Source organism: Vidua macroura, chromosome 5 (genome assembly GCF_024509145.1).
Source record: "Vidua macroura isolate BioBank_ID:100142 chromosome 5, ASM2450914v1, whole genome shotgun sequence".
In the NCBI taxonomy this organism is placed as follows: Eukaryota; Metazoa; Chordata; class Aves; order Passeriformes; family Viduidae; genus Vidua; species Vidua macroura.
Genome location: NC_071575.1, coordinates 70,973,367 through 70,998,983, shown reverse-complemented (window position 1 = coordinate 70,998,983; position 25,617 = coordinate 70,973,367). Strand labels below are relative to the sequence as shown.

General features: G+C 50.0%; 1 protein-coding gene and 1 long non-coding RNA gene across 3 annotated transcripts in view; both read left to right on the top strand.

Annotated features, from left to right (window-relative positions):
• PLXNA4 (plexin A4) overlaps window positions 1-25,617 on the top strand; it is a 414,284-nt gene that overhangs the window by 152,190 nt on the left and 236,477 nt on the right. The window lies entirely within an intron of this gene.
• On the top strand, window positions 13,466-22,884 carry LOC128807170 (uncharacterized). Its single transcript, XR_008437075.1, has 2 exons — window positions 13,466-13,542; window positions 22,591-22,884. It is a non-coding gene; the product is annotated as an uncharacterized LOC128807170 (long non-coding RNA).

Sequence of the window (25,617 nt, the reverse complement as noted above, 5' to 3'; positions counted from 1 at the left end):
AAAACCATCGTGTCCCTTGTCAGCCAGCTGTCACCAGGCTCCTGGCTGCAGCAGGGCGCAGGGGAAGGATGCGGTTTGTTTACTCACTGCTGAGCGTTCAGTAGCTCCAGCCCCTATTCCTGGAAGTTTCCAGGATCCCAGGGGAAGCTGACACAATGCCCTGGGCACTCCTGAGTGGCAGAGGATGAGAGCAGAGGCATGAAGGAGCTGGAAGCACCCCCGGCAGTAGGGCTGGGAAAAGACATTGCTCCACTTTCAACAGCAGACATGCCTGTGAGAGCTGGAGCTCCTTTCCCAAAGTAAATGCCTGCATTTATCATTGTCAGGGTGATTTGTTGGCCACCCAGGCTCTTCTGAGAGTGAGAGGTTGTCCCATCTCTACTTTTCAGTTGCTGCCAGCTCTGGAGAGCAGGGCTGCCCAAGCCCTTAGGGAGACCACACTCCATTGCTTGTTGAACAGCAGCTCCCCACTTCCATCACCTCTGATATCCCTAAAAATGCCCTCTCCCAGTGTGGGAAATAGATTTGTAGAAGATTCTTCAAACTTGATAGAAAGTTTATATAGTACGTATGTGTATGTAAATATGTATGGGTTTTTTTGGAGTATAATGATGTGTTTGGTTTTTTTTGAAGAGTTGTGGTTCTTTTCTACTGATAACCATCAGAAAAAAAAATTGAGGAGCATCCTCTGGATGCAGTGGAATGTTGAAAGGATATTCTTTTAAGTTGATGACAACAAGAGGTTTGTTTTTTGGAATTATTGAAAGAGAAGGAAGTCTAGGTTGTAGATGTTTTATGTTTTGCATGATTTTGTTGATTGGGCTTAATCCAACATCCTGAGCCTCACCTGCTTGCATCACCAGACCAGAGATGACCAAGTACTAGTTCAGGATAAATGGATCTCACATCCATTATTTAGATCTCCCCATGCCTGTGCACGCAGAAATGTGTTTAACATGTTTTGTTTGTTTGGTGCAGGTTGAGTTACACCTGTTCTTCCTGACATTTTGATCTCCCTGATGTTGTAGACAACTGAGGGTTGGTCTTGTTTCCCAGGTAACAAGTGATGGGACAGGAGGAAATGGCTTCATTGAGCCAGGTGAGGTTTAGATTGGATATTAGGAACAAAAATTCTTCATGGAAAAGATTATCAAACATGGGAACAGGCTGCCCAGGGAAGTGGTGGAATCACTGCCCCAGGAAATGTCCCAAAAATGAGTAGATGTGGTGGTTAGGGACAGGGTTTAGTGCTGAAGATGGCAGTGTCAGATTGATGGTTGAACTCAACGACCTTTTCTGGTTTTAATGACTCCTTGATTCTATTCTTTGATGGTGTCTCTTGGTTTGAAGCTGTGGCTTTGTTTGCATATTTACTTTCCCCATATTCACTGCTCATTTAGGCACCCTGGGAACATCTGTGAGAATTTCAGAGGCTGAATAAACTTTCCATTGCTGCCGTGTCTCACCCCGGAATCAGGTGCATTTCTTCAGTGGATTAAGGGATTTTCTGTACTTGCTAATTTATAGCAATCTTGATATTCTCAGATAGGAGCTGGGTTCTCCCCTCACTCATCACTGCTGTAAACTTGGCACACCAGAGGAGTTGTCCCTTTGTTGACTGAAAGTTTTACATGGGCAGGTGCTGACAGAACAAGGGTGTTTTAAAGGGCGTTTTAAGTTTTTTTAAGCTAGGAGAGGAGAGATTCAGATTAGTTATTAACCAATTATTAATTTGTGAGGGTGGTGAGGCCCTGGCACAGGGTGCTCAGGAAAGTTGTGGCTGCCCCTGGAAATGTCCCAGGCCAGGTTGGATGGGGTTTGGAGCAACCTGGGGTAGTGGAAGGTGTCCCTGCACATGGCAGGGGGTGGAATGGGATGATCTTGAAGATCAAACTATTGTCTGATTTTAGGAACTTTCCCATCTACCTGTCTCTCTGTGTTGCTCCAAGAGGAGGAAATAACTCTGATTACGCTGTTTAAAATCACAGTGTGCCCATCTGAAGTATAGACCTGGCATACTGGTGCACGCTGGTTGATTTCTAACCCTGGGTGTGCATTGGCTGTAAATCCCCTGGAGGCACTTGTGATGGAAGTTCCTTTAACACAATAAACTGTTTAAACTCTAAGTTTTCCACTAGGTGATATCACACACTTCTATTAAAACTATACACCTATGATCCCAGTTCTATCATTTAATTTTGGCATCTTTTTCCATAGCCTCAGGTCAAATGTAGTGTTCTCTTGGGGTTCAGGGACTGTCAGCACAGAAAGTCTCAAATTCTCAGTAACCAGGGTTCTAACAACTATTGTCTGATTTTAAGAACTTAAAGAACTTAAGAACATTCCACTTGGGATGGAGTTTCCTCTAACAAAATAATCTGCTATATTAAGTTCTGTGTGTAAACAGGTGCACAAGGTTTGGAAAGGTTTGTTTCTTTCTAGAAATAAACTCAGAGGCAGCAGTTTTGGGTGTGTTGTGTACTTGGGCAGCAAACTACAAGGGAAATGAAAGACCAGAGCCTCGAGGAGTTAAATGAACACTTTGGAGCCTAAGAACCTCCTGATGCTTCATGGGAAAATGGGGAAATATTCTATTTAGAGACTGTACTGCTCACACATCAGATGTTTTCTCCAGTTCTCTCTCTCTTTCTGTGCAATCTTTTTTTTTTTTTTTTTTTTTTTTTTCCTTCTTTTTTAAATTATCATCGGGGGCAATTTGCATGAGAGGGATCTTTGTCTGTGAAGTGCCCATCTGCTGTGCAGCCCCACCTCCCCCCTGACGACACAGCCATCTGCTTTTGACATCACAGCCACGCAGGGCTGAGACCCAGGCAGCCACAGGCACCTGATTAACACCTTGCCTCCATGTCACCCTGCTGTCTGAAAGGGTTCCCAGGTGCTTTCCCTGGATGAGCTGGCTCAGGATGGTCTGGGCTGCTGAGTGGGAGGTGCAGACGACCAGAGTCACAAGCAGCTTTGAGCAGGGACTGTGATTTTTTTGATTTGCCTTTGTGTCACACGTCATGTGAAGGAGAAGTCCCCTTGTCTCTGCCTCCTGGGAATTGAATAATAATAATTATGAGGCTGATGATCACTCTTGTGAAGCAGTGCTTGATTAGCTTCACTTGCATCTGCTTGAGACACTTCTAATTACACAGCAGTGTCCTGGTGTCATTCATCCTCCAAACTAAAACTGATTTGCCCTTCAGAGCTCGTCCCACCCCAGTCAGGGACGCTCAAAACCAGACTGAAAAGGGAAGATATCCACTACAGACCTCTCTCTTTGACTGACTTACCTGCTCAGGGCGTAGGTACTACAAGGATAAGCACAACATATCTAAAAAAAAAGTGTATCCAACAGCCCAGATGGTCACGGCTTGGTGAAAACAGTGCCACCTTCCAAAGTGCCAGCACTTGTCTCGCTGTGTGTCCTCGGGTGGGTAACAGCACGAGCTGTCACAATTGCTGCACATTGAAGGAATTTGCTATGCTGGATTAAGAGAGTTGCCTTCAGGATAAAGCCCTGCTGCATCTGGATTTCTGGGCATATATATTCATTCTCATACCTAGAGCTCTTGTCCAGGTGGTGTTTGAGGTCTGAGGTTTTCATGTGTGGTGTGGTTTTTATGTTTGGTTTTGTTTTTTTTTTTTGTTTTTTTTTTTTTTTTTTTCCCCTCTATATAAATCTGCAGTGGGTTTCTCTCCTTTGGGAAGGAGCAGAACCACTGCAAAGCCTCTCTGGTCTGGCTGCCATCCACCCAGAAGCCCTGAGCACCTCCCAGGCACGTGTAGGGATCAGCTGTAAATCCAACACGTCCGGGAAGGGCTGTGCTCTGCACAACCCCCGTTAGAGCAGGCTGGGAGATCCCACTTCATTTCATGGAGTGTGGAAGTGCTGCTGCAAGCTCTTTTTCCTGGTTATTTTAATCACCAAAAAGTGCAGGGTGATGCTAACTGAAAACTTGATTCAAATTCAAGGCAATTTTTTTTTAAAAATGAAAGCAATCTGTAAGCAAGGCTTGGATAGGAATTTGGAAAATGTTGTGGGTTTAGGGTTATGAAATGAAACTTGTGAATTACTCCTTTGGGAACCAAGCTTATCTTCAAAATTCACTGAAACAAACCAGCCAACTGTAATATTATTGATTAACATCAGCATGGTGGTGACATTTGTTTTGATGATAATAATAATAAAAAGACTAAGAACAGACGAGGGAAAAAATAAGTTTTGTTTCAGGTCAAGGAAGTTGTTTTGTTTCACCTGACCCATTTCCCTTCACTAGTCTTTCACTTAAGTAGGAAAAGCTCAGGAGACATTTGGTGTGGATTAACCCTGACCAAAATTAACACCAACAAGAGACGTTTTCCTCGGCTTGTAACCAGGATGTTTGATCCTGGGAATGACCATGGCATTAAATGCGTGCACAGCCACTCCTCACCACACTCCATCAAAGCAGGGAGGTTAAATCCTGGAGTGAAGTGCTTCTGGGCAGGTTCCCAGCCTCTCCAGCCTCTCCTGCTTTGCATGGGAAATACCAATGCACGACCCTAAATTCCTCTTGAATCCAGACCTATTCTTTCCCCTTCTGCCACGGCCGGGGGGAATTGAAAGAAGCAGCAGGGCAGATTGTTGCCCAAAGTTTTCCTTGCTCGTCAGCAGGTCCATTAATCTCATGGCAGAGCTGCTGCTGCACCAGGTGCCCAGATTATTCTAATATTGCCACCAAGCCTGCTGGGAGAGGCTCGTGCTGGATGATAACACTCCTCTAATCCATTTACTGGAGGTGCTTTCTCACCGCAGCTTGAATACAGCTTCTCCCTCTGATCGTGTCTCCGTCACTGCCTGCACCACTCTGAGCCACTGGAAACTCTTAATCCTTTGCAAGCATCTGTGAAATTCTTCTCCCACCCGGGACCTCCTCTTCGAGTGAGCGCTGAATTCCGTGGGGGATGAAAGCCAGCAGCACCTTGCGGGATCAAACGCGCGTTTACGAGCCGCGCTGGAGGCACACGGGCGCTTTGAAAGCTCCGTGGGGAGCAGGGAGAAAATCCTTTCCTTCCAAAATCTTGCCTTGGAGAGGGCATCCCGATGAGGGAACAAATCCACCAGCAGCCGAACGCTGAAGCGTCCCCCTCCCCTTCCTTGTCCTGTTGAGGCAGACTGGAGCTCCGGGAATGCCGGTGCTGGTGGGAGCTGGCAGGGTGCCGGGGCTGCACAGAAGGCTGGGGGGCTTGTGCCATGTGGGAGCCGGGCAGACTGGGAGCAGCTGTTGGAAAGTCAGGGAGTTTGGGTTTGTTTGCAAAGCAGGACGTGGGGGTGAGAGGCTGAGGGGGAGCAGACAGCCTCTCGAGGGTGGAGAGTTGCTTTTCTTCTAAACTTAAGGGAGGTTTTTTTTTTCTGTGCCCCGTGAAATAGGGGAACGATGGAGTTATTCAAGTCTATTGAAAGCAGCGTGCAAAAGCTTCCCCAGGCTGCTTCAATTCGTGGTGCAGGTCTCCACCCAATGGGCTGGGGGGCTTTGAGGGCATTTTTAGCTTTATGCTGGGATTTTTCTCCACCCACCCTTGTGGCTGGTCCCTTTCCATGCAAGGGTGGCCTTTGCCCAATTTCCTTAGTTGGTCAAATTAATTGACTCTGTTTCATTAAACAACTCATAATTGAAGTATTGAAGGCTTTTGGGTTGCCTTAAAACCTTGATCTATTACTGTGCTCGTCATTGTTTAAAACATAAAATGTCTCAGTTATCCCTTTCTTCTCCTTGGGAAGTCCAAAGGAGTGAAGCTTTGCAGATTGTGGATGTCACAGAACATCATACATTTGTTTTCCCCTTTTCTAGCAATTTAACACATTGTGCTTTTGCAGAGGTTCAAAAGTTCGCTCAGCAACAGTTGGTTCTTGGAGCTTGCTGCAAAGGCCTGTGAGGAAACTAAAAAAAAAAACCAACCAACACCATTCCATGGCTGCAGGACATAACAGCAACAAACCACATGTAATGCCCTTAATATTGCCCAAATTATGCAAGAATGCAACCCCCAAACCCCAGCAAATCCATGTTTTCTGTTTCCTTGCCATATGTCAGTGTGTTCTGCGAGTTGTTAGAGCTGAAGCCTGACCTTTACATCGGGCGCTTTCTGACTTTCTTTTAATTTGACCCAGCAGCTGGGATCAAAGCCCTGGTAAGTTGAGGCAGCCTAAAAATACGGAAAAAAAAAATCCTGTTTGTCCTTCAGCACGCTTTACTATGCAGTTGGGAGAGCGCTGTGGAGAGTGGCCGGGTGAAGGGCTGGGTTAGCAGATGTTGCCCACACCACGTTGACAGCGCCGTGTTTGCCATCGGTGCCACCTCCAGAGCCCAGAGCCAAGTGTTGTTCTCTGCTCTCCTAAATGCCCGCAGACATTCGAGGCAGCAGCCTGACAGATGGGACCCAAAATCGTGCAGAATATGCCCAAACAGTGAAATCACTAATTTGATGGATTGTGGGAGTGGTTCATGAGTCAGCTGGAGAGAAAGGGGCATCCCCTCCTGACAGGAGAGGTGAAAAATGTCATGGGATGTCTGTTGGTTGTGAAGGACGGCGAGCGAAGGTTCCTCCTCGAAAGATGGTTCAGGGAAATCATTAATTTCCTGGGTTTTATCTTGTTCTGAGGTAATTCAGGAGTGGGCAGCAGTGCACGGCCTGCCAGAGAAAGTGGGATGAGCTGGGTGCTCCTGGGGAGTGATTCTGCCCTCTGGTTTGGTGTTGGGAGGGCACTCAGGGTAGTGGGGCCAGGCTCTTCCTGAAGTTCCTAAGGGTGACAACAATGCCTGCAAAGCATAAAAATTATGATGAGCAGCCCTGGGTTCATTAACATTGCCAAAATCAGGCTCTGACCGTGATCATTGCAGGGGAGCTGGACTATGTGACCTTTAAAGGTCTCTTCCACCCCAAACCGTTCTATGGTTCTGTAATTCTGCAATCAGGATTCGGACGTGCCCATGCATTTATCCACAGATTGTGGCACACAGCAGTCCCTGGGTACACTCTGCCATCCCCTCTTGTCCCAGTTCCAGCAGAGTTTTCCCCACGGGTCCCTTCTGTAGCTGTAAAAGAGTCCCCAGAGCATCCCAGGCAGGTTGGTGACACAGGGGCTCACACCGTGTGTCCCCAGACCTCTCAGCAGCCCACAGGAGCATTTTGTGCACAATGAAGGTGGCAGACTGTCAAAGCTTTAGCTGTGCTTTCCTGACTCCTCAGCCAGCTTCCAGAGAGGGGCTGCAGTATCTTCTGGGCTGTCAGCCATGCCAGAGAGCTGGAATTCTGGAGTCTGTCTCTTGGCACTGCTGCTGGCTGCCGTGCCTCCTCTGTCTGCTGCTGCTGCTGCTGCAGGCAGTTTGCAGGTCTTGTCTCTGGGAGGATGCTAAACACCCTCCCCGCCCCTTGAATGCCCACTTTGTCTAATTACCAGCACATTTGCCAATGTGGTTTTGGCATGAGCCAGTCTGTTGTGTCTCAGCATGGGCTGAGCTGCTTCAAGGGTTAACACCTCCCAAAACCCATCCTCGGTAAGCAGAGTTGGGGTAATCCCCCTGCTTTGGTAGCAGAAGGATATGAAAGCACAAACCCAAGCTGTGCCATGTCATTTGGGGACAGCAGAAGTGGCTGTGGCTCATTTTATGTTGCAGTTGGGAGTTAACAGAGGAGCCAGGATTTGCAGTTTTGACTTTTTGCTCGGCAGCACCGCGGTTCTCCTGCACTCCCCCGAGCACCTTCCCTCCAACAGAAAATCCAGCAACACCTCCTCCAAGGAGATTTATGAGCCAGCAGAGCTGACACCACTTTGCTCAGTCCCTCAAGGCACAAGCACGGCCCCAGCCCTTATTTTGTCCTCTTAGTGGTGATAAATGCGGCGTGGCATTGAACTTCAAAGGCTGTTGGAGCAAACTTCTCCAGTCTGGTGCCACATGGAGAGGAGGGACAGGGCTCGAGTGACAGATGCACCCACAGATGCACAATCAGGGGACAGATGTGCCCCTTGGCAAGGGGCAGGGTTGTAGGAGAAGAGTTGCAGACCCCAGCTGTTGTTTCACCCCCCATCCCTGTTACAGGGATGTTACTATGTTTTGTATGGATTTTACATTGATGGAAATTTAGTGGCCCTGAGCGAAGGAGGAGCAATTCCTGCTGTGGGGTGGAGCCTGCTCAGTGTGTTCCCATCTTCTGGTTGGGTTTTGCTCTGGGGGATTTGGCTTTTGTGGTGTGACCTGGTGAGCAGCAGCTGGGACAACTGGGGGATGCTGGTGGAGCCACACCTCAGGGCATCCCCAGCTCCAGTCCTCAGGATGGAAACAAAAGGATTGAGACGGTGTGAAATAAATGCCATTAATTTCCCCATAAATGCCATTAATTTCCCCTTAAATGGAGATTTCTTTCGCTGCCCTCTGGAAGCACTTTCTCTGCAGAGAGGCTGGAGTGCCCACGCACACTGCTCCCTCCTGGAGTGCACTGGGACCCGCTAATTCCACCCTGGAGGTGTTAAACTGCATCTGCACTAGGTGCTAAAAGGTGTTCCATCTGAGGAATAAAAGGAAACACGGAAAGAAAAAGCACTTATTTCTCCTGTCTGCGCACTGTCTGTGGCTGAGCCATCTCCCTTGCTGCTCTTGGTGTTTTTCAAGTCTGGAAAAACATAGAGAGCAGGAGTTTGTGTGTCTGTGAAGGCAGGAATTCTCCCACAGCCTCACAGTGAATCTCTTGGTCCAGGATGGGAATAAGCTTTCTTGTCCCTGTATCATCCCCTTTTGTTTTCCATATTTTGCCATTTAGCTGCAAATCCTGGTGGTTTCCTACCTGACAGGAACACTGATGCCATGTGCCCTGCAGCCACGCTGCTGCAGCTTTTCCATGGTGAAATATCCAGCATTACAGTGCTGGGAATGCTGTGACTTCTCACCAGAGTATTAAAGTGGAGGAAAAGACGCAGCTTTTCTTGCCCTATTCTCCGTGCTTATCTCCCAGGTGTCCACAAGCAGGTATCCACCACCTTTCCTGGCTGCAGATTGACTCGCTGCCTCGCTGGCTTCTCCTTGGACTCTGGAATTTTGCTCCTCGACCAGAGGTCAGCCTGCCCAGGGCAAAACCTTGGAGGCTTCTGGGCAGAACTGCATCAGTCTTGGCAAATTTGAGCAAGTCCAGAAGCAGCCCCTGCTCTCATACCCCAACCTGCAAACACTCAGGGAGGCAAATAACCACAATTCACAACAAAACAAAGCTGTTGGGATTCTCCTTTGGGCCTTTAATGAAGGTAATTAAGCTGCATGCAAAGAGACAGAGGTTGGAAGGCATGGAGAGCAGAGCGTGATTTCACCAGAACGTGATTTTTGTGGTTTCCTTCTTTAGACAGGTCTTTTTATCCTTTAACAGGGTGAGGGGAAGGGGCTGACAGGAAGAGCAGAGCTCATCCAGGTTTCTACGAGATGTGCTACAGCTGCGACAGGTTGGAGAAAGGGTTTTTAGGGGTGGGTGTGAACAGGGCTGTTCCTGCCTCCGTGGAGCCGAGTTTTTCTCCACTGTCAGTGGTTTCCTCCTGCCCTGACCCCGCTGGTGGGGAAATCTTACCCATCCTTTCACTGGGACAGCACTGGCAGCTCCCACCACCTCTGGCTGCGTCCATTTGGAAGGCTGGGGACAGCGCAGTGTCCTGTCTGTCCGTCCTGACAGGCAGGGGGGGTGCAACTCGATGGTCTTCAAGACCCTTCCCAACCCAACGCAACTGCGCAGGAAAAGAGAGGGGTGTGACTTCTTTGCCACAACACAATCTCCCCTCCCTTCCTACAGAAAGAAAACCCCAAACCACCAGCCAACAAATAAATAAATAAATAAATAAATAAATAAATAAATAAATAAATAAATCGGTGTCCCACAGTGATGGTGGCTGAGGGTGATGAGGAGGAGGAGGAGGAGGAGGAGGCTTTCAAGGCAAGTTGGATCCCAGTTGGCAGAGTTGTCTGGCGCCTGAGAGGGATGTCTAGGAACGAAGGGAATTTGTGAAGCTGCTGCCACACGCCGCGTGTGAGGCGGCTGCGCTCGTGTGAACACACATCCCTCTCACCCAAACCTGGGGATTTCTGTCCCCAGTCCTGCGGGCTGGGAAAGCAGAGCCATGCACAATGCAGCTGCTGCAGCCTCACCTCATTGTGGATTCCTGGGGAGTGCGGGATTGGAACGGGGAGCAGGTGCAGGCTTTGGAGGAGGTGGGACCAGCAATTATCAGCCCGAGCGTTAATTGTCGAATTAACATCACACTGTGTAACACAAGTAAATAAGAGTCGGCAGTTTGGGTTTCTTGAGGAAACCTTCATTCCAAGGGCTTTGTGTCTGCTCTGATCTCTCTTCCACCTCACGTTACAGAGCCTGGCAGGAGTGGCTGGTGTTGTCTAAAATAGCGTGGATTCCACACCCCCCCCCCCCCCACCCCCCCCCGTCTTGCACTGCAAAGCAGGATTCAAAGTGGGATGAACATGTAGAACTGGCCTGGGCATAATTTCTGCAGAAGTGCCTGTATTAACACAGTCTATTATCTGGCTGCAGATTGGGTGTGGGTGGCTCTCCATCCTCTTGGCAATTTCCGTGGGTTTTCTGCTGGTAACTTTGACCAGAAGCTGTTAAAAATCCGCTGCACATTCCACACTCAGAGGCAGCTGCGTTTCAGGAGTGGAGTGATACTCAGAGCCGAACCCCCCTTTTCTCCAGGCATCTTCATCTGCGAGGCCCTTGGGGATGATTATAAGGTATTTATAGTTGAGGAGATGGATGACTTGGTCCTAACAGTCTGAACGATATCGCAGTGACGGCAGCCTTAAACACAGACAGCTAGAGGTCACATTTGATTACATAAAAACTGGATTTCAGCCGAAGCAGCTGGGAGAGATGTTCCTCCCTCCTTGAGAAATGACAAGTGCAAAAAAACCCCATCCTTCCTGACTCGGGTTCCCGAGGCAGCCAAGAGCAGAGTGCAGGGTTGGGTGACAGTGGCTCTGTTATCCTTGGCAGCAGGAAGCAACTTGTTAGTGGTGGCAGCACAGCCCAGCTGGCAGGGTGGAGAGGCCGTGGCAAGCTGAGTGTCCCCAGCATCCGTGTCCCTGTCCCTTTCCAGGGAGGGCACCAGGACGTGTCTCATTTCTGTGCTGATTGTTCATTCGTGGGTGTATAAATTCCTGCTGTTATACAGTGAGGTGATGCAGAACAAAGCTGCTGATTAACACATGCAGGAGCCATGGATGCTCCTGGGAAGGGACAGGGACTCAGCTCCAGTCACTGCCAGCTGGGCAAGGGCCTGCCCAGTCCCTCCAGAAGAAAAACTCTAAGGCTCGGGCATCCCTCATGTTGGGGATGGCGGGGGGAGATGTGCAGGTTGGTACTTTGCCCCCCCGTGCTCCAGAATAAAATAAAATGTGTGTGGGACAGGTCTCCTGCCCTAAATGAACTTCTTGGCATCTTCTCTGTGGTCAGCCTTCCTCACAGCCTGGAAAAACAGGACTGGTACAAGCTGGAGAAGACCTGCTTTTATGTGGAGAGGGAAAGAATAAAACAGGAGAAGGGACAAGAGGGTGGGAAGTGGGAAGAGAAAGCCAGAGCTGAAAGACCAGAAAGCTCTTCTGGTTTGGAGCCAGGCACTTGAACCTGAGGGGAAGAGAACAGGACAGGTGAGAGCAAGGTGGGGCTGGCTCTGAGCTGTTGAGGTTTGCTGGCTTGGTTCCCTCTTGCAGAGACAGCACAGAGCAGAGCAGATCCATCCCTGGATGGATTTTAGCTGGATGCTGCTCAAATGGAGAGCTGCCAAAAAAAGTGACTGACCCTAGAAGAAGCTGGGTCTGGGAGGGATCAGCTCCTGCTGGGGCACGAGACCAGGAGCCACATGATTTGCAGTTGCTGTGGTCCTCTGGCTTTGCCACATCATCAAAACCAAAGAGGCTGAAGCTGCATCCAGGAGGAGACGAGGGCTGGAGGTCCCTCCAGCCAGGAGGGCAAAGAAAGTGTGATGGTATCTTGCTTATCACCTTTCTCCTGTCCCTGTCAGAGTTTTCCTCATTCTCAGTCAGTAATTCCTGCAGCTCCAGCCACTCCTTGCCTGCAATCCTCCATTCCCCTGCAGTCTGGTGTGGTGCTCAGCCAGTCTGGGCTTTTCCAGACCCTTCTCCAGGGGAGCCTTGGTGTCTGTTGAATAAGGCTGGGACAAAAAGGAAGGGCTGCAGGTCCTGCTCTCTTGCCAGAGCTGAAAAACGATGGGGAAGGGAGGCCAGGCCTGACCCCATGCAGGCAGAGCTGTCTGGTTGGGGGGCAGGAGGAAACACATCAGCAGCAGCTCTTTTGTGTCCTCCTGCCCTCGAGCTGGAGGGGCAGTGGCAGGCATGAAATTCCCCATCCAGTCCTGTCAGCCTGATGGACAGAGTAGCCCCTTGCCCCTCCTGAGGGTGTGGGGAGGCCAAGCAGAGTGGAAAGGAGTTGTGCCCTGAAGGGAGAGTCAGCTTTGTGTGTCTGGGGTCCCTTCTGCAGCCAGTGCTGGGCTTATCTCACACAGTTCTATCACCAGTTTGGACACAGCCTCAGCTCTTGGGGTCACAGGGTTCATGGACATGAGTGCTTGCATTTTCTATGTCCCTATGGATAAGGAATACAGAGCACAGCTACTCCAGGTTCATCATCACCTTTCCAACAGTCACTGCTGCTCTGTGAAGGCTGAACATTTTTCCTGCCTCCTAAGCAAACCCAATTTCCTGTCAGGAGCACAACCAAAGTCTCTGAGGTTTGGTAGAAACAAACCAAACCCACTTGGAGTGAGCCCAGATGCTGAGCCCAGATGTGGGATGGTGGCCACATGCTGCGCCTCTATGCAAATCTGCTGTCACCTCTAATAATACCTGATCCTGGGAAGCAGGAGGTGTTAATCACAGTGATGTGAGAGACCTGACCCTCACCATTTGTGCAGTCATGCAGTGGTATTTGACCCACCAGAGACAGGGAGATGTAGATGTCATAGTCAGGGTGCAACAGACCTATTTTTTCCAAGCTGTCATTCTGTTTAGGGTTTTATCACAGAGCTGGTTCTCCACAGCTGGAAAAATATGTGCTGGGTGTCTTGATGGAGGCCCAGGTGGTCCTGAGCTGGTTGTCTCCAGCTTTATGCATTGAACCAGAATTAATTAAACTGGAATATTTGTGTATTAAACCAGAAACTCACAGGTACATGAGCACAGGACCCACTGCAGTCACACGTGGGCAGACTCTGGCCTGTCCACTTGGCACTGGACATCTGCATCCCACTGGGAATGGAGTGACTCGTTCGAAAGTCCTGAGGGTTCTCAGCTTGGAGCACTTGGTGTCAAACAAAGGAGTGGTCCCAGACATCACTGAGCCATAGAATGGTTGGGGTTGGAAGGGACCCTAAGGATCCCATTATGAAGTTTTGTGTTCACTGGTAACCAGATGGGCACCAAGGCAGACCCCAAGAAATGAAGCCCAGGTTCTGGTAATTCCTTGGTGCTGGATAACTGTGGATTTTGGGTAAGTTCTTCTGGCCAAAGCCTCTGGCTGATGTTTGCATTTGCTTCCTGAGGATTCAGTGTCCAAGTCAGCTCCCAGCACTCCGTCGCTCACTGCTGACTCTTGAGCTCAGTGGTTTTTCTGCTTTGAGAAGTTATTCCCAACATCAGACTCGCTCAAAATGATCCTGCCAAGATGCTCTGACTCCCCCTGTTAAGCAGCAGGAGAGTTCAGGCTGTGCCTCAGAATGAATATGCACAAGACACAGTGTCAAAACAAAGGTAGAGGATCCTAAAACATTCACGGATGTGCTGTGCTGTTCCCATCCGTGTCCTTGAGACATTTCAGTACCTTCCAGAAAAAGAACTATCAGGTGCCAAATGCTGGCTGCAGTCCCCTTCTCTCCCAGGTGCTGTTTCTCAGGAGATTTAGACTTGGCTGGGAAGGGAACAGGGGTTATTCAAGGCTGTTTGCTGTGTGATGCTGGGGTGATGTTGGGACAGGCTGTGGCACTGGAGCCTCAGGACAGACCCTCGTGGGGTCAGCACCAAACTTTTTCTGTGGGAAGGCTGCAGGCTCTCCTGTGAGAGAACTCTGACAAAGAGGAGCCAAGGTCCTTGCAGTCTAACCAGGAGCACTTCAGGTCCCTCCTATTTCAGACCCCCAAAGTCTGCAGTTCTCTGCTTTTGAAGGTGAGCCACTGCATCCTGGAAATGCTGGCTCCAAGACCATTTGGGATGTGGAGGCCAGTGACAACACCAGATCTTTGGGTTGCCCTTACATCAGCTCTTTCCTCCTTTGCCTTAATTCCCACACTTTTATTGCATTTATTTTATATAGGACCTCCTGAGGGAGGTACAGGCATGAGGCTGTCATAGAGCAACTGTCCCATGGCTCCCCCAAAGCCTGGGACACCAAGTCTGCCAGCTGGCACCACCTCCCTGGGGTGAATTTAGTGCTCCTTCCAGCCCATCTTCTACTCCTTCCCTGTTACCACTCACAGGAGGATCTTTGGGAGAGGCGTGGACATCACCAAGACATTTTCCAGACTATTTTGGCATCAGGCAGTGCCAAAGGAATCATCAGAGCTCTTTCTCTGGAGCATGCCCCGTGGGGCAGGGCTTTGGCTCTCCACCCTGCTGCCACCATCCAAGGCAGTGGTGGCAGTCTGGGAGCCACCAGCTAAGAGAGACTGATGTCACTTGTGGCCCCACGTTGTGCTCAAAGCTCTTCAGCCTAAATTTTCAGCATGGAGGCAGCCAGGGCTGTGTCCCACTGGCACAGATTCCCTGGGTGGATCCATCCTCTCCTGCTGCTGGTGGGGCCAGTACGAGCCACGGAGCAGCTGAGCCAGAAGTTCCTTTAATCCATGCTCTTCCGTGGGGTTTTCAAATGCGGGCAGGCAAGGTGATTTTTAGGTTACTTAAAAGCACAAATTATCTCAGTAATTGATGTATTGCCACTGCCTGAGGCTCTTTGGATGCTGAAAGCATCCCAAACTGGCTGTCACTGGAATGCTGGTCATGCTTTGAGCAGTAATCAGCCAGGTGAGACCACCAGGTACTGGCAGATATCTGCACCAAGGAGAGGTTATTTTATCCAGCCTATTCCCCTAATCCCTTTGATACCCACTCCTGGGATGTGGGATTTGGGATCCTGCAGCAGGGATCAGCCAGGGGACCGAGGAGGGGGACGGTTCCTCCGTGCTCCCAGGGTTTCCAGCCGCCTGTTGTTCCGCTGTGATGTCAGGGAGGCAGCTCTGCCAGGGAAATCACAAAGGCAGCCACAAGTGGGACTTAAAATAGCTCTCCATGCGAGGAGAGAGGGGAGGGCGGTGGGGACAGGGCTCCGCCTGCCACATCGACAACTTTCCCAGGGAGGCTGGACTCTGCCTGCCAGTGCTCTGCCTCTTCCCGAGATGGAAACCCCAGAGGGGAGGAGGAATCTGGTGCCTCTTGGATTACGCAGCATAATCTAAGAGCGGCAGCGGGAGGTTTCCAGCCGGCTGCGAGAAGGGGGCAGAATCAAAGTGGCATCCCGGTGGAGGGAGGGGGGACAGCCCCTTCCTGGCTGGTGGCTGGGCTCATTCCCGAGCCAAGTCGCCCTTCCCACATTCCCACTGCTCCCGTGGCATCCCCGAGATGCCAAAGGCAGTGATTCCACGGTGTTTGGCTCGGCCAAGTCCCTGCAGATGCCAAGGTTGGAGGCTTCAGGGATAAATGAGGTGGCTCTTCAAGCAGAGGATGTGGCCACCACACTGAGGGCTGACAGACCAAGAAACACTTACAATGTGCTGTAATTAAGAAATAGCTGGCTTCTGATTGTGATGGTGTGAATTATAAAATCTGTATTGTCTCACCCTTCAGAATGGAATAAAAGTTTTTAAAACGCCTCTCAGCTGCCCCATCTCTGGGTCATAAAAGGGCATAGTCCAACACTCTGGCTGGGCTGTTGTTAGGGTTTGTGCTTCCATGTGCTGGGAATTATGTGGAGGAAGCACCACTGTGCTTATGCTGGCTTTCTTGGGAGAGTCTGGGCAAAGGAGTGGACTGTGCAAGCCACACCCCAACCTCAAAAAGCTGGAGGTAGGGTTTGAAGCCCTGCCCTGCCCCAGGGGAAGTCCCTCATCCCCTGAAAATCAGAGTGGTTTCCTAGGAGGGTGCAGCACTTCTCCAGGCAGCTCCAAGGGGCAATTTCCCGACCCAGCAGGTCACACCAGAGCTCTCCCACCCCATCATCTCCATCAGGGTGCTTCAAACCCAGCCCATTTTCCCTTCCCACAGCAAATATCAGGAATGATACCAGGGAGTGTCAGGGAAGCTGTTGGTTGGCAGGTGGTTCATCCTGTTCAAAAATAGGTGCATGGAGCTGATGGGACAAAACACCTTCAAGAGCTGCCATTGCACTTGGTTAGTGCTGGTTTTGAGAGGTGTGAAGTTAATGCCAGCACACCTCATTATGCCTGAGCTGAGGAGATGTCCCCTAGAGGGGGTGGCCAGCCTGGGGCCCCTCCTGGCCACACAGCTGTGGCAGCAGGGGCACTTTATGACCCATAGATGTATTTCCTACATTCCTTTTTTTCTGGCAACACCCAGCAGAATAATGGCCTTACAGCACCCTGGTTCTGTCTTCTCTCCACAGGCTGGCAAATCTAGAGCTGATATCCCACCCCTCCTCCAACCAGTTGCTTTTTTTTTTTTTTTTTTTTTTTTTTTTTTATCTTTTCCTTTTGCCAAGTTGCAACCTGTGTCGTGTAGTCGTGCTGATCCTTGTCTTGCACTCATAAATATTCAGCATGTGCTGCAGGAGGCTTTGGGCTGAAGCGTGTCACACAGCAAGGAGCCTGACTTTGCTGGGCACACAGCGTTACAGGAGCTTCCTTGACCCTCCTCCCGGGGGATAATGCTCCCATTCTGCACGTTTTTGTCCTTAAAATGGAGAACTTCAGCCAGATAAACCTTTGGTAGATCAGGGCTGAGAGGGTTTGTGTTGGTGGCTGCGTGGGGCGGGCAAGGTTTGCAAACTTCTGGTACAGGGAAACTATGAAGCACCTTTATGTGCTCTGAGGTAAGGCACCTGCCCTCTACATGACTCCAAAAATGCACTTTTCCCTTTATGATTGTCCCCAGCCCAAAATGCCCTCGGTTTTTGCCATCTGGTTCATGTCCCCTGTGCCCCCAGCAGTGCCAAACTCGTCCTGTTCCAGCCTGGCTGCTGGATGCTCTCCTTGGCCAGGAGGTTGGACACGAGGCTGAACATGACTCATGGCAGTGGGACACGAGTGCAGCCTCAACTCAAACGTTCTGTTCTGCTCTTTCCCCTGTTTGGGGGCCTCATTTGGGGATTGATTGCACATCTGGTATTACCCCACAGCTTTGAGCTGATGCGAGGCTGCAGCCAACTCTCTGCGTTGGATTAAATTTACCAGGGGTTAAATAAGATCACTGCTCTTCTCCGTCCTGTGATCCAGACTGGGATTTGGATGTATCACAGAGTCAGAGAAAGGCTTGGGTGGGAAGGGACTTTAAAGATCATCAGTGACACCTTCCACTAGACCAGGCTGCTCCAAGCTCCATCCAGCCTGGCCTTGAACACTTGAAACAGGTATTTAGTGCAGCATAACTCTCAGGCTGTCTGTCCTCCCTCTCCAACCTCTAATATAGGGACAATCTTGCCTGAATCAGATGAAATTCTCCCTCAGGTTTCCTATAAAATCACACATTTTGCAGAAAGAATTGGGAATTTTATAACATGTGAACTGATTTAAAATCATGGAATGGTTTTTCTTGAAATGGGCCTTAAAGATCATCTTGTTCCAGTGCCCTGCCACGGGCAGGGATGCCACACTCCAGACCAGGCTGTTCCAAGCCCTGTCCAACCTGGTGTCGAACACTCCCAGGGGTTTCACACTGGGACAGTGGGAGATGGAGTTGGAACTGGATGGCCTTGAAGGTCCTTTCCAACCCAAACCATTCAATGATTCTATGATCTCTCTGACAAGACCTTTTCAACAGCTTGGTTTGGGGTGTATTTTTACTTCTTTGAACTCTTGGAGCTCGGGCCTGCTCTTTCCAGGATGGGAGTTCAGGGCACACTTGTCTTTTTTTTATTTTTTTTTTTTCTGCTTTTCTGGCTATCCAGAGAAGATACACTGAGAAGTTCTGCTCATTTCTGATTTTATCATTTTTGTCTGTAGTATTTAGAGTGTGCCCATCCCACCTTCCACACTCACTCAGCCCACCTGGGTGAGAGATTTGGTCTGGCTGGTTTTACATCCCCAGATCTCCTTGGCTGGCTCCATTTTGCACTTTAACAGGGAACAAACACTTTATAACAGCTGCAGAGATTAAACTCTGCTGGACCATCAAACCACGAACCTGAAGGAAATGTAAAAATGGATTAAATGCATTAATGAAGTTGCACAACAAGCTCTGAATTTGTCAGGTAAATTGTACAGTTATGGACAACAAACTTGAGTCAGCATGATCCACTGCCAGGGAGGTTTGGGAGGTGCAGGTGGGGATGGATATCAGCATTCCTTCTCCATCTTGCATGTCCAACCTGGGCAGTCATCCCTAAATCCAGCACCTGAAGTGAAATTCCACCTAAACAGATTCACCCTGTCTCCAGCCTGACCTAGGAGGGGTCCTGTGTGGCTGCCGTGTGTTTTTTGGGGACCAGCAGACGTTGCACTGCCTCCAAGGTGTTTTTGCACAGTGTAGGAGGAATCCCAAAGGGTGCTTTTGCAGGTGGTGTTACCTTCTCCATGGATTGTGCTGGGAAAAGGGCCTGGTGGTGGTATTTGTGATGGATTCTAGGGACTGGTCTCCACTGCCTCTCATTCCCTGTCATGGACAAATATCCTCTGGTGTGCTGGTGCAGTTTAATCATTCCAGGAGGGATGCAGACGGAATAGGCTGGAGCAGAAACCTGTGACAACACACCACCACCCAAACCCCCCGTAAAACCTTGCCTTATCCCCGCCAAAAACCTTGCCATGTTTTGCCCCCACGTGCACAGAAAAACACCTCCCATGGTGTCCAAGGAAAGAAGCAATTAAAAAGGGCTTTGTTTTCCTGCAGCACTAAGAACAACAGGGTGCAGCAGGACGCAGCCCATGCCCCAGGATAAATGTCCTCGGGAGAGCCGTGGCTCCCTGGAAGTGCAGGTGGTTTGCTAATTTGAACAGTATCCACTCTTTGAATGAAGCCAGCAGGGGTGAGGAACAGGGATTTGTCATTTCTAGGGGGTGGCTTTGGGTCCCTGCCAGCTCAGCGGGGTTGGGAAGCTCCTCTCATCCAAAGCAGCAGCTGCAGAGTCAGCCCCAGCCAGAACCTCCCCTGCGCATGGGGAGGCTCTCCAAAAACAGTGGGTAATTGGGTTGGGAGACACCTGAGAGCCTGCCCAGCCCATCCCACTGAAGGCAGGATCAACTCTTACCCATATCCCACCTGACAGAAGCTCCTTCAGCCTGTTCATCAACTTCCAAGCTCCCCAAACCACTAAAAATCTTCTTCAGTGTCTAAAGCCAGCCTTCCTACTGTTATCCCCAGAACACCCACCCCAGACAGGGAGAAAGATTTATTTTCTTCATTTTTCTGCTCCACGTTTGAAGCTGATTATTCTGCTTCGCCTCTAAACAACCCCCAGTTCCTCCTGTGTTGCCATGGAATTTCAGGTTCTCCAGGTCCCCCTGGAGTCTGGTGCCCTGGAGTGCCCCACTCGTGGCCTTGGCAGCACCATCAGGGCAGCTGGACTGTGCCATGTGCCCACGTGCCCATTGTCCCTGGGACTGGGGTCTGTATCTCCTGCAGCAGCCCAGCACTGCTGATTTAAGCACATTCATCCCCTTTTGCCTCAGTCCCGCAGTGCCACCGAGTCCTGCTCTGACTCTGTGCTCTCAGTACTTCTTGCCTGAGATTATTTGCCTTCCCCAAGTCCAGTCCTGTTTCTTTTTCCTTTTCCTGAACCGTTCCTTCAGTTCATCCAGCTCGTTTTGCATCCCAGGCTCTCCAGTGTTCTCACAGCCTTTCCTGATTTAACAACCTTCTTCCTTCATCACGGTCATCCAGGGAATATCAGCCAGCCAAAGGGCTTCCCACAGCTCCCAGGAGCTTGATGCACCCTAAAAAAGCTCCGGCTGCCTTAGGTTGGTGTTCTGCAAATGAGGGATTGAACTCCCAGAGGCAGCAGAAGGATGAGGTCTCTTGGAGATTGCTCACCTACATTTACTTTCTGCTGCATCCCAGGATGGGAAGGACTCCTTCCCTCACCAGCAGCAGCCTGTGGCATCCAGGCCTCTGGATCCACATGCCCAGGATCTCTCAGGTAGTGGACAAGCAAGGAAGGATGGTTTTGAGGCAGGCAAAGACGATCCGGGTCAGGGATCCTGAAAACAATGGAGAGTTCTCCTCAGCAAGGTGCCAAACACCCTTTGAAGTGTCAATCACATCATTTGGCATTGATTTTTCTTTCAAGATCTCCCTGCTGCTGCCCTCCCAAGAGCCAGGCTTCCTGCTGACAGGCTGTCTGGCGTGGGAATTTCGAGGATGTGCAGTGCAGAACTTCCACAACCTGCACTGGATTTGGGTTCCTGGAAACGGGGCCACCCCTGCTCCCCAAATGAGAGTGTTCCCATATCCTGCTGCTGCACTGGTTGTGAACTGGGTTTGCACCAGCAGGGGATTGGGTGCCTGGTCCTGGGGGCTTTTCTTGGCAGGGAATGGAATTTAGGAGGTGATTTTGCCCTTGATGCCATGGGATAAACCCAGAAAACTTTCGATGGCACAACAGTGGGATTTTCCCCATGTCCTTGGCTGGCAATAGACTGACAAGAGAATAGGTGCAGATTTAATGTTAGGAAGAAATTCTTCCCTTTGAGGGTGCTGAGGCCCTGGCAGAGGTTGCCCAGGGAAGTTGTGGATGCCCCAACCCATTTAAGGTCAGATTGGATGGAGCTCCGAGGTCCCTTCCAACCCAAACCATTCCACGATTTTATGACTTTAGTTTCCATTTTTTTTTTTCTTTTTTGCTGGACTTACATCAAGCCTTCAGATCCCTGTCCTCTCCAGGACATATTTAAATTACTTTTCACATCTCGTAGCAGGGATTCTACTTTTACTTGAAGCGGTGGATGTCTCTGCATTTAAATCATGACGTTTTATTTTCCTGGGACTGACAGCTGGGAAGTTCTAGGTGGCTCCAGCTTTATAATTACCTCTGTCTGTCTTGCCTGTGTGTTCACGCACACTCACACGTGCACTTGTGCTCAAGAGGAAGCAGTGAATGCAAGGAACAGCTGGATCCAGTATGTGGCACGTCAGGAAGGATTGTTTTCCTTTAAACATCCTTTTATCTCCATCTCAGTGCTGCTTTTCCTGGCTGCAGCATCCTCTCAATGAAAAACCCTGGAAATCCTCAGCCTGTTGGGAGGAAAAAAAAAAAAATGGAGGTTTGCTAAATATTGGTTCTGTCTGTGTGAACTTGGCTCCTGCCTGGGGATTGTGTATCAAGGAGAGTTCCCCAGGGATTGGGCTCCTGGGACTTTTGTGAGGAGGATGCCTTCAGGTTAAACTTCATGACAGGCAAGGCACAACAGCACTGGGGATGGCTGGGATTGAACCAGAATTGTGTTTGTGCAGCATTCCTCTGCTTCCCACTGTCCTTCCCACTCCCTGCTCCATCCCAGCTGTATTTCCTCATTTTGAACCCTTCCATTCCAAAGACTTAAATGTTCCACCTTCAGGCACGTGTCCAGCAGAGAGATATCTCCTGGCCAGAGAGATCTGATCCCTGTGGATGTGTGGGCAGGCAGAAGCTGGGGGTGGGATTTTGGGAGTGAGAGCTTTCCCTACCAACCTGAGAGGCCGCGGAGTGAGGTTTGGAGAGGCCTCATCTCGCAGTCTGTTCCCTTTTCCTTTTAATGTGTTTGCTCTCTAATGTGTGTTGACACAGTAAATACACATGTTTGTACAAACATCCCAGCTGAGGGATGCTTTGAGAGCCCCTTGCAGGGGATGGGAAGTGTGCCTGGCAGATGTTGGGAGCCTGGCACGCTCCGCTTGTGCCAGTGGTGCTGGGGATGGTCCCCACTGGGAGGAATTCCGTGGGACAGCAGGAGGAAGAGGAGGCTTTTGTGGGATTTTTTTTTGGATTGCTGCAGAAATACACAGAAGCCCAGTGCTCTCCAGGGGCAAAAAGTGTTCCATTGCGGACTTGAACTGGTGTTGAATGCGTGATGGTGAGGAAAATGTGGCTAAGCGTGGGGAGAGGGGAACTGGACAGAGCTCCCATGAAGGAGCTGAGATTGTGGGAAATGAAGGGCAGAGCCAAAGCTTTTTATGAGGTGCTGCCAAAGCTCCCTGCAAACCAAACACTGGCTGTTGAATGGGGCAGGAACCAAGTTTCCCCGTGGAAGTGGTGGAGTAATCACCCCTGGAAGTGTTCAAAAAGCAAAGAGAATTTGTGATCTGGCTTAGTGGGTGTGGTGGTATTTGGTTGAGGGCTGGACTTGACTATCTTGGAGGTCTTTTCCAAGCTTAATGATTTTATGATTGTAATTTCTTCCAGATTCCCCTCACAGCTGATCAATGTGCTTTGGCACCTGAATGGATGCTTAGAGTTGTCTGTGGCATTTTATTCCCAACCATAAATTGCAGGAACCAGGGTCGTGGAGGGCTGAAAATCGGCTGAATTATGTTAAAACTGATCCCATTGTGAAATTATAGAATATCCTGAGTTGGAAAGGACCCCCAAGGATTATCAAGCACAACTCCTGGCCCTGCACAGGACACACCAACAATCCCACCATCTGCCAGTTGAGTATAACAAGAAAAACAGAGATTAAAGCACAATTCTTGGACACTTTTGTTGCAATTGGACACATTGAGCAAACAAACACCGCCCTCAAAATTAAGATTTTCTGTACTAACCCATCCACACAACTTTTAGCACAGGGAAGCCAGGAAAGGGAGAGATGAGTGAAAATGAGCCTGGCCCATCTGTGAGAGACGCCAGACACTCACTCAGGCTGAAATTTGTCTCACCTAATGCTGGTCATCAGCACTGAATCGAAATGAGCTGCTGTTTATAGATAATGGAGAGAGACTGGCACCTCCAGAAAGCAATTCACTCCATCTGCCTGAGACACCTTTTTAGGATGGCACAAATCGCCCCTTGGTGAAACCTGTCTCTTCCCATTCACTCCAGGGGAAACCTGCCTGACTCATTAGGTGAGATGTCTAATTTTCGGGCAGACCATGTTAAACAAGATGAATCCCACATTTAGTGCGTGCCTGGAGGGCAGGTAGGTGACTGGTGACAGCAAAATGTCTCTGGAGCCAGGCAGAGCCTGGCTGCTCTCTCCTCAGCTGTCTGTTTTCAGGCTGGTTTCGTTTGCCCCTCTTTGCACCCGAAAATACCCTGCTTTGAGCTGGGTCACTACAAGTGACGCCTCATTTTGTCATAGTCAGGGGAGTGGATGGGGCAGTGTTGTGGCAAACGTGGAATTGGAAGTGTTTCTGCCACGTTTCTCCATCCTTGAGCCAGCTCCTTCTCCTGCTGCCCAGGCTTTGGAAAGGAGGGAGATTTCAGTGCTCCCCAAATGGGACACTGGAGGCACAGAACGGGTGACAGGGAAGGGCAGAGTGGGACTGGCACAGGATTTGATCCCCTGTGCCTCCTCAGCACCAGGGATTATGGCTGGCTGCGCCCATGGATTTTTCCCTGCTGCTTCCCTGCCCAGGTGGAGCTGGGAAGGCCAAGGGCAGTTTTTAACTCTTTGGTGTGGGTTAGAAACACCCAACCTCCGTGTTAACGAGGCCATACAGGTGGTGTTTGACGTGTGAATTGGCTGTCCCCAATCCCACTGATGTCCTTCTGGCAGTATTTCCTGGGAGTTGGCTTCAGACCTTCAGAAACACAGGAATTTGGAAATTTAGCCCATTTTGCTGTCACACCTGTCACCTCTGGGTTTTTTCCCTTTCCAAATCCCCATCTGCCCCTCAAAGCCCTTCTGCGCCAGGGCATGCCACCAACTCATGGATCATTTTGGATCATTTTGGATCATTTCACCTCTGGGGAAGAACTGACATCACCCTAAAATCCCCCAAATCTTCTGTGTGGAGGGTTTGGAGCAAATCCTGGCCTCAGCCTGTGGGACAAAGCTCTCCTCTGCCCACTGGATCTCTGATGGGAGGACAGGGCAGGATGAAACCCTTCCCAAATCATTGCTCCAGCCCCGGGACATCTCAAGGAATTGGGATCCCTTTAGGAACCCACTCCATAGAGCTGCTGACACCCTGTGGCTGTCGGGAAGAAACGCAGCGACTTTCACGGGAGGGCTGGGCAATTTTGGGCTTAAAAAATGTTCTTCCAGGAAAAAAGAAAAAAGTGGCTGTTCTAGGAACTTAGGAAAAAAAAAAAAAAAAAAAAAAAAAAAAAAAAAAAAAAAAAAAAAAAAAAAGAGAGAAACAAATCCAGCAGACATTTCCCAGCTGTGCTTTTAGTGCTACCACAGGGACAAAGGTGGCAGCTGGCTGGCTGGCATCCTGCTCGTGGCTGTCCCTGCTCCTTTCCCAAGGCCATGGGCTGAGGGCAGGAAGCTTTGAAGAGCTCCCAGTTTGGGGTGGGGAAAGGCCACTGCCAACAGAGATATGAGACATGGCCACTTCCTCAGCAAAATAACTTCTTTAACTCTTTCTCCTTCCTACCCCATGTCCCTCCTCTCATGGTTTGTCACAGCCAAAATGCTTCCACACAGAATAATTTTTTTCCTCTTGGTGTTTTCCTTCCCAGCTGCCAAGAGGTCTGTGTGAAAACACCAATCTCTCCCTTTTATAAACCTCCAAGAGAGAGTAAGGAAAGGAGAGGAAGGATAAAAAAAATAAAAACAAGGAGAGTAAGGATCATGCTCTGCTCCTCGACACAAAAAGGGATGGGGGGAGTTGCTGGCCTGGGATAAAATTGGCAGTGCAATGAGTTTTAGCTGCAGCCTTTGAAGATGAGAGGAGAAGCAGCCGATTGTCGTGGAGGGAGCAGGCTTGGCCCTTTAAACAACAAAGCCTGCAAAGATAGCCCCGAGTCCCAAAAATAAAGGCTTCACACTGCCTGCCTCTGTCACTGCCCGCCAGAAATAGGAGCCCAGCGGGAACCATTAAGGCCACGATGAGAAGCTCCAGTCTTCTGCCATGAATGCAGCCGTGCCCAGGAGGGTGCAGGCAGTGGGAGGGGGTTGGCTGCTGGCTCCTGGGCCAGCTGGTTGGGGTCTGGCCTCCATCACCCAGGCTGGCATTGCCCTGCACCAGGGACACGGCCCTCCCCTCCTGCTGCGGGAATGAAGCACCTGAGCCAGCGCTGGATTGCTCCCCATGGTCCCTTTTGGGGCTTGTCCTTTGTCTCACCCTGTTTTAAACACCCTGGGAAGAGCTGGAGGGCTCAGGGCTGTGAATGATGCCGGTACCCCAGGAGGCACCGAGGTGGGGCTTTAATGGCACATCCCTCTCTGCATGATGGAGTTGTGCCTCCTGCATCCCTTGTGGACTTGTCCCCGCTCCCTGGGACAGCTGGGAGCTTTTCATCCCTGCGAACTCCTTGGAG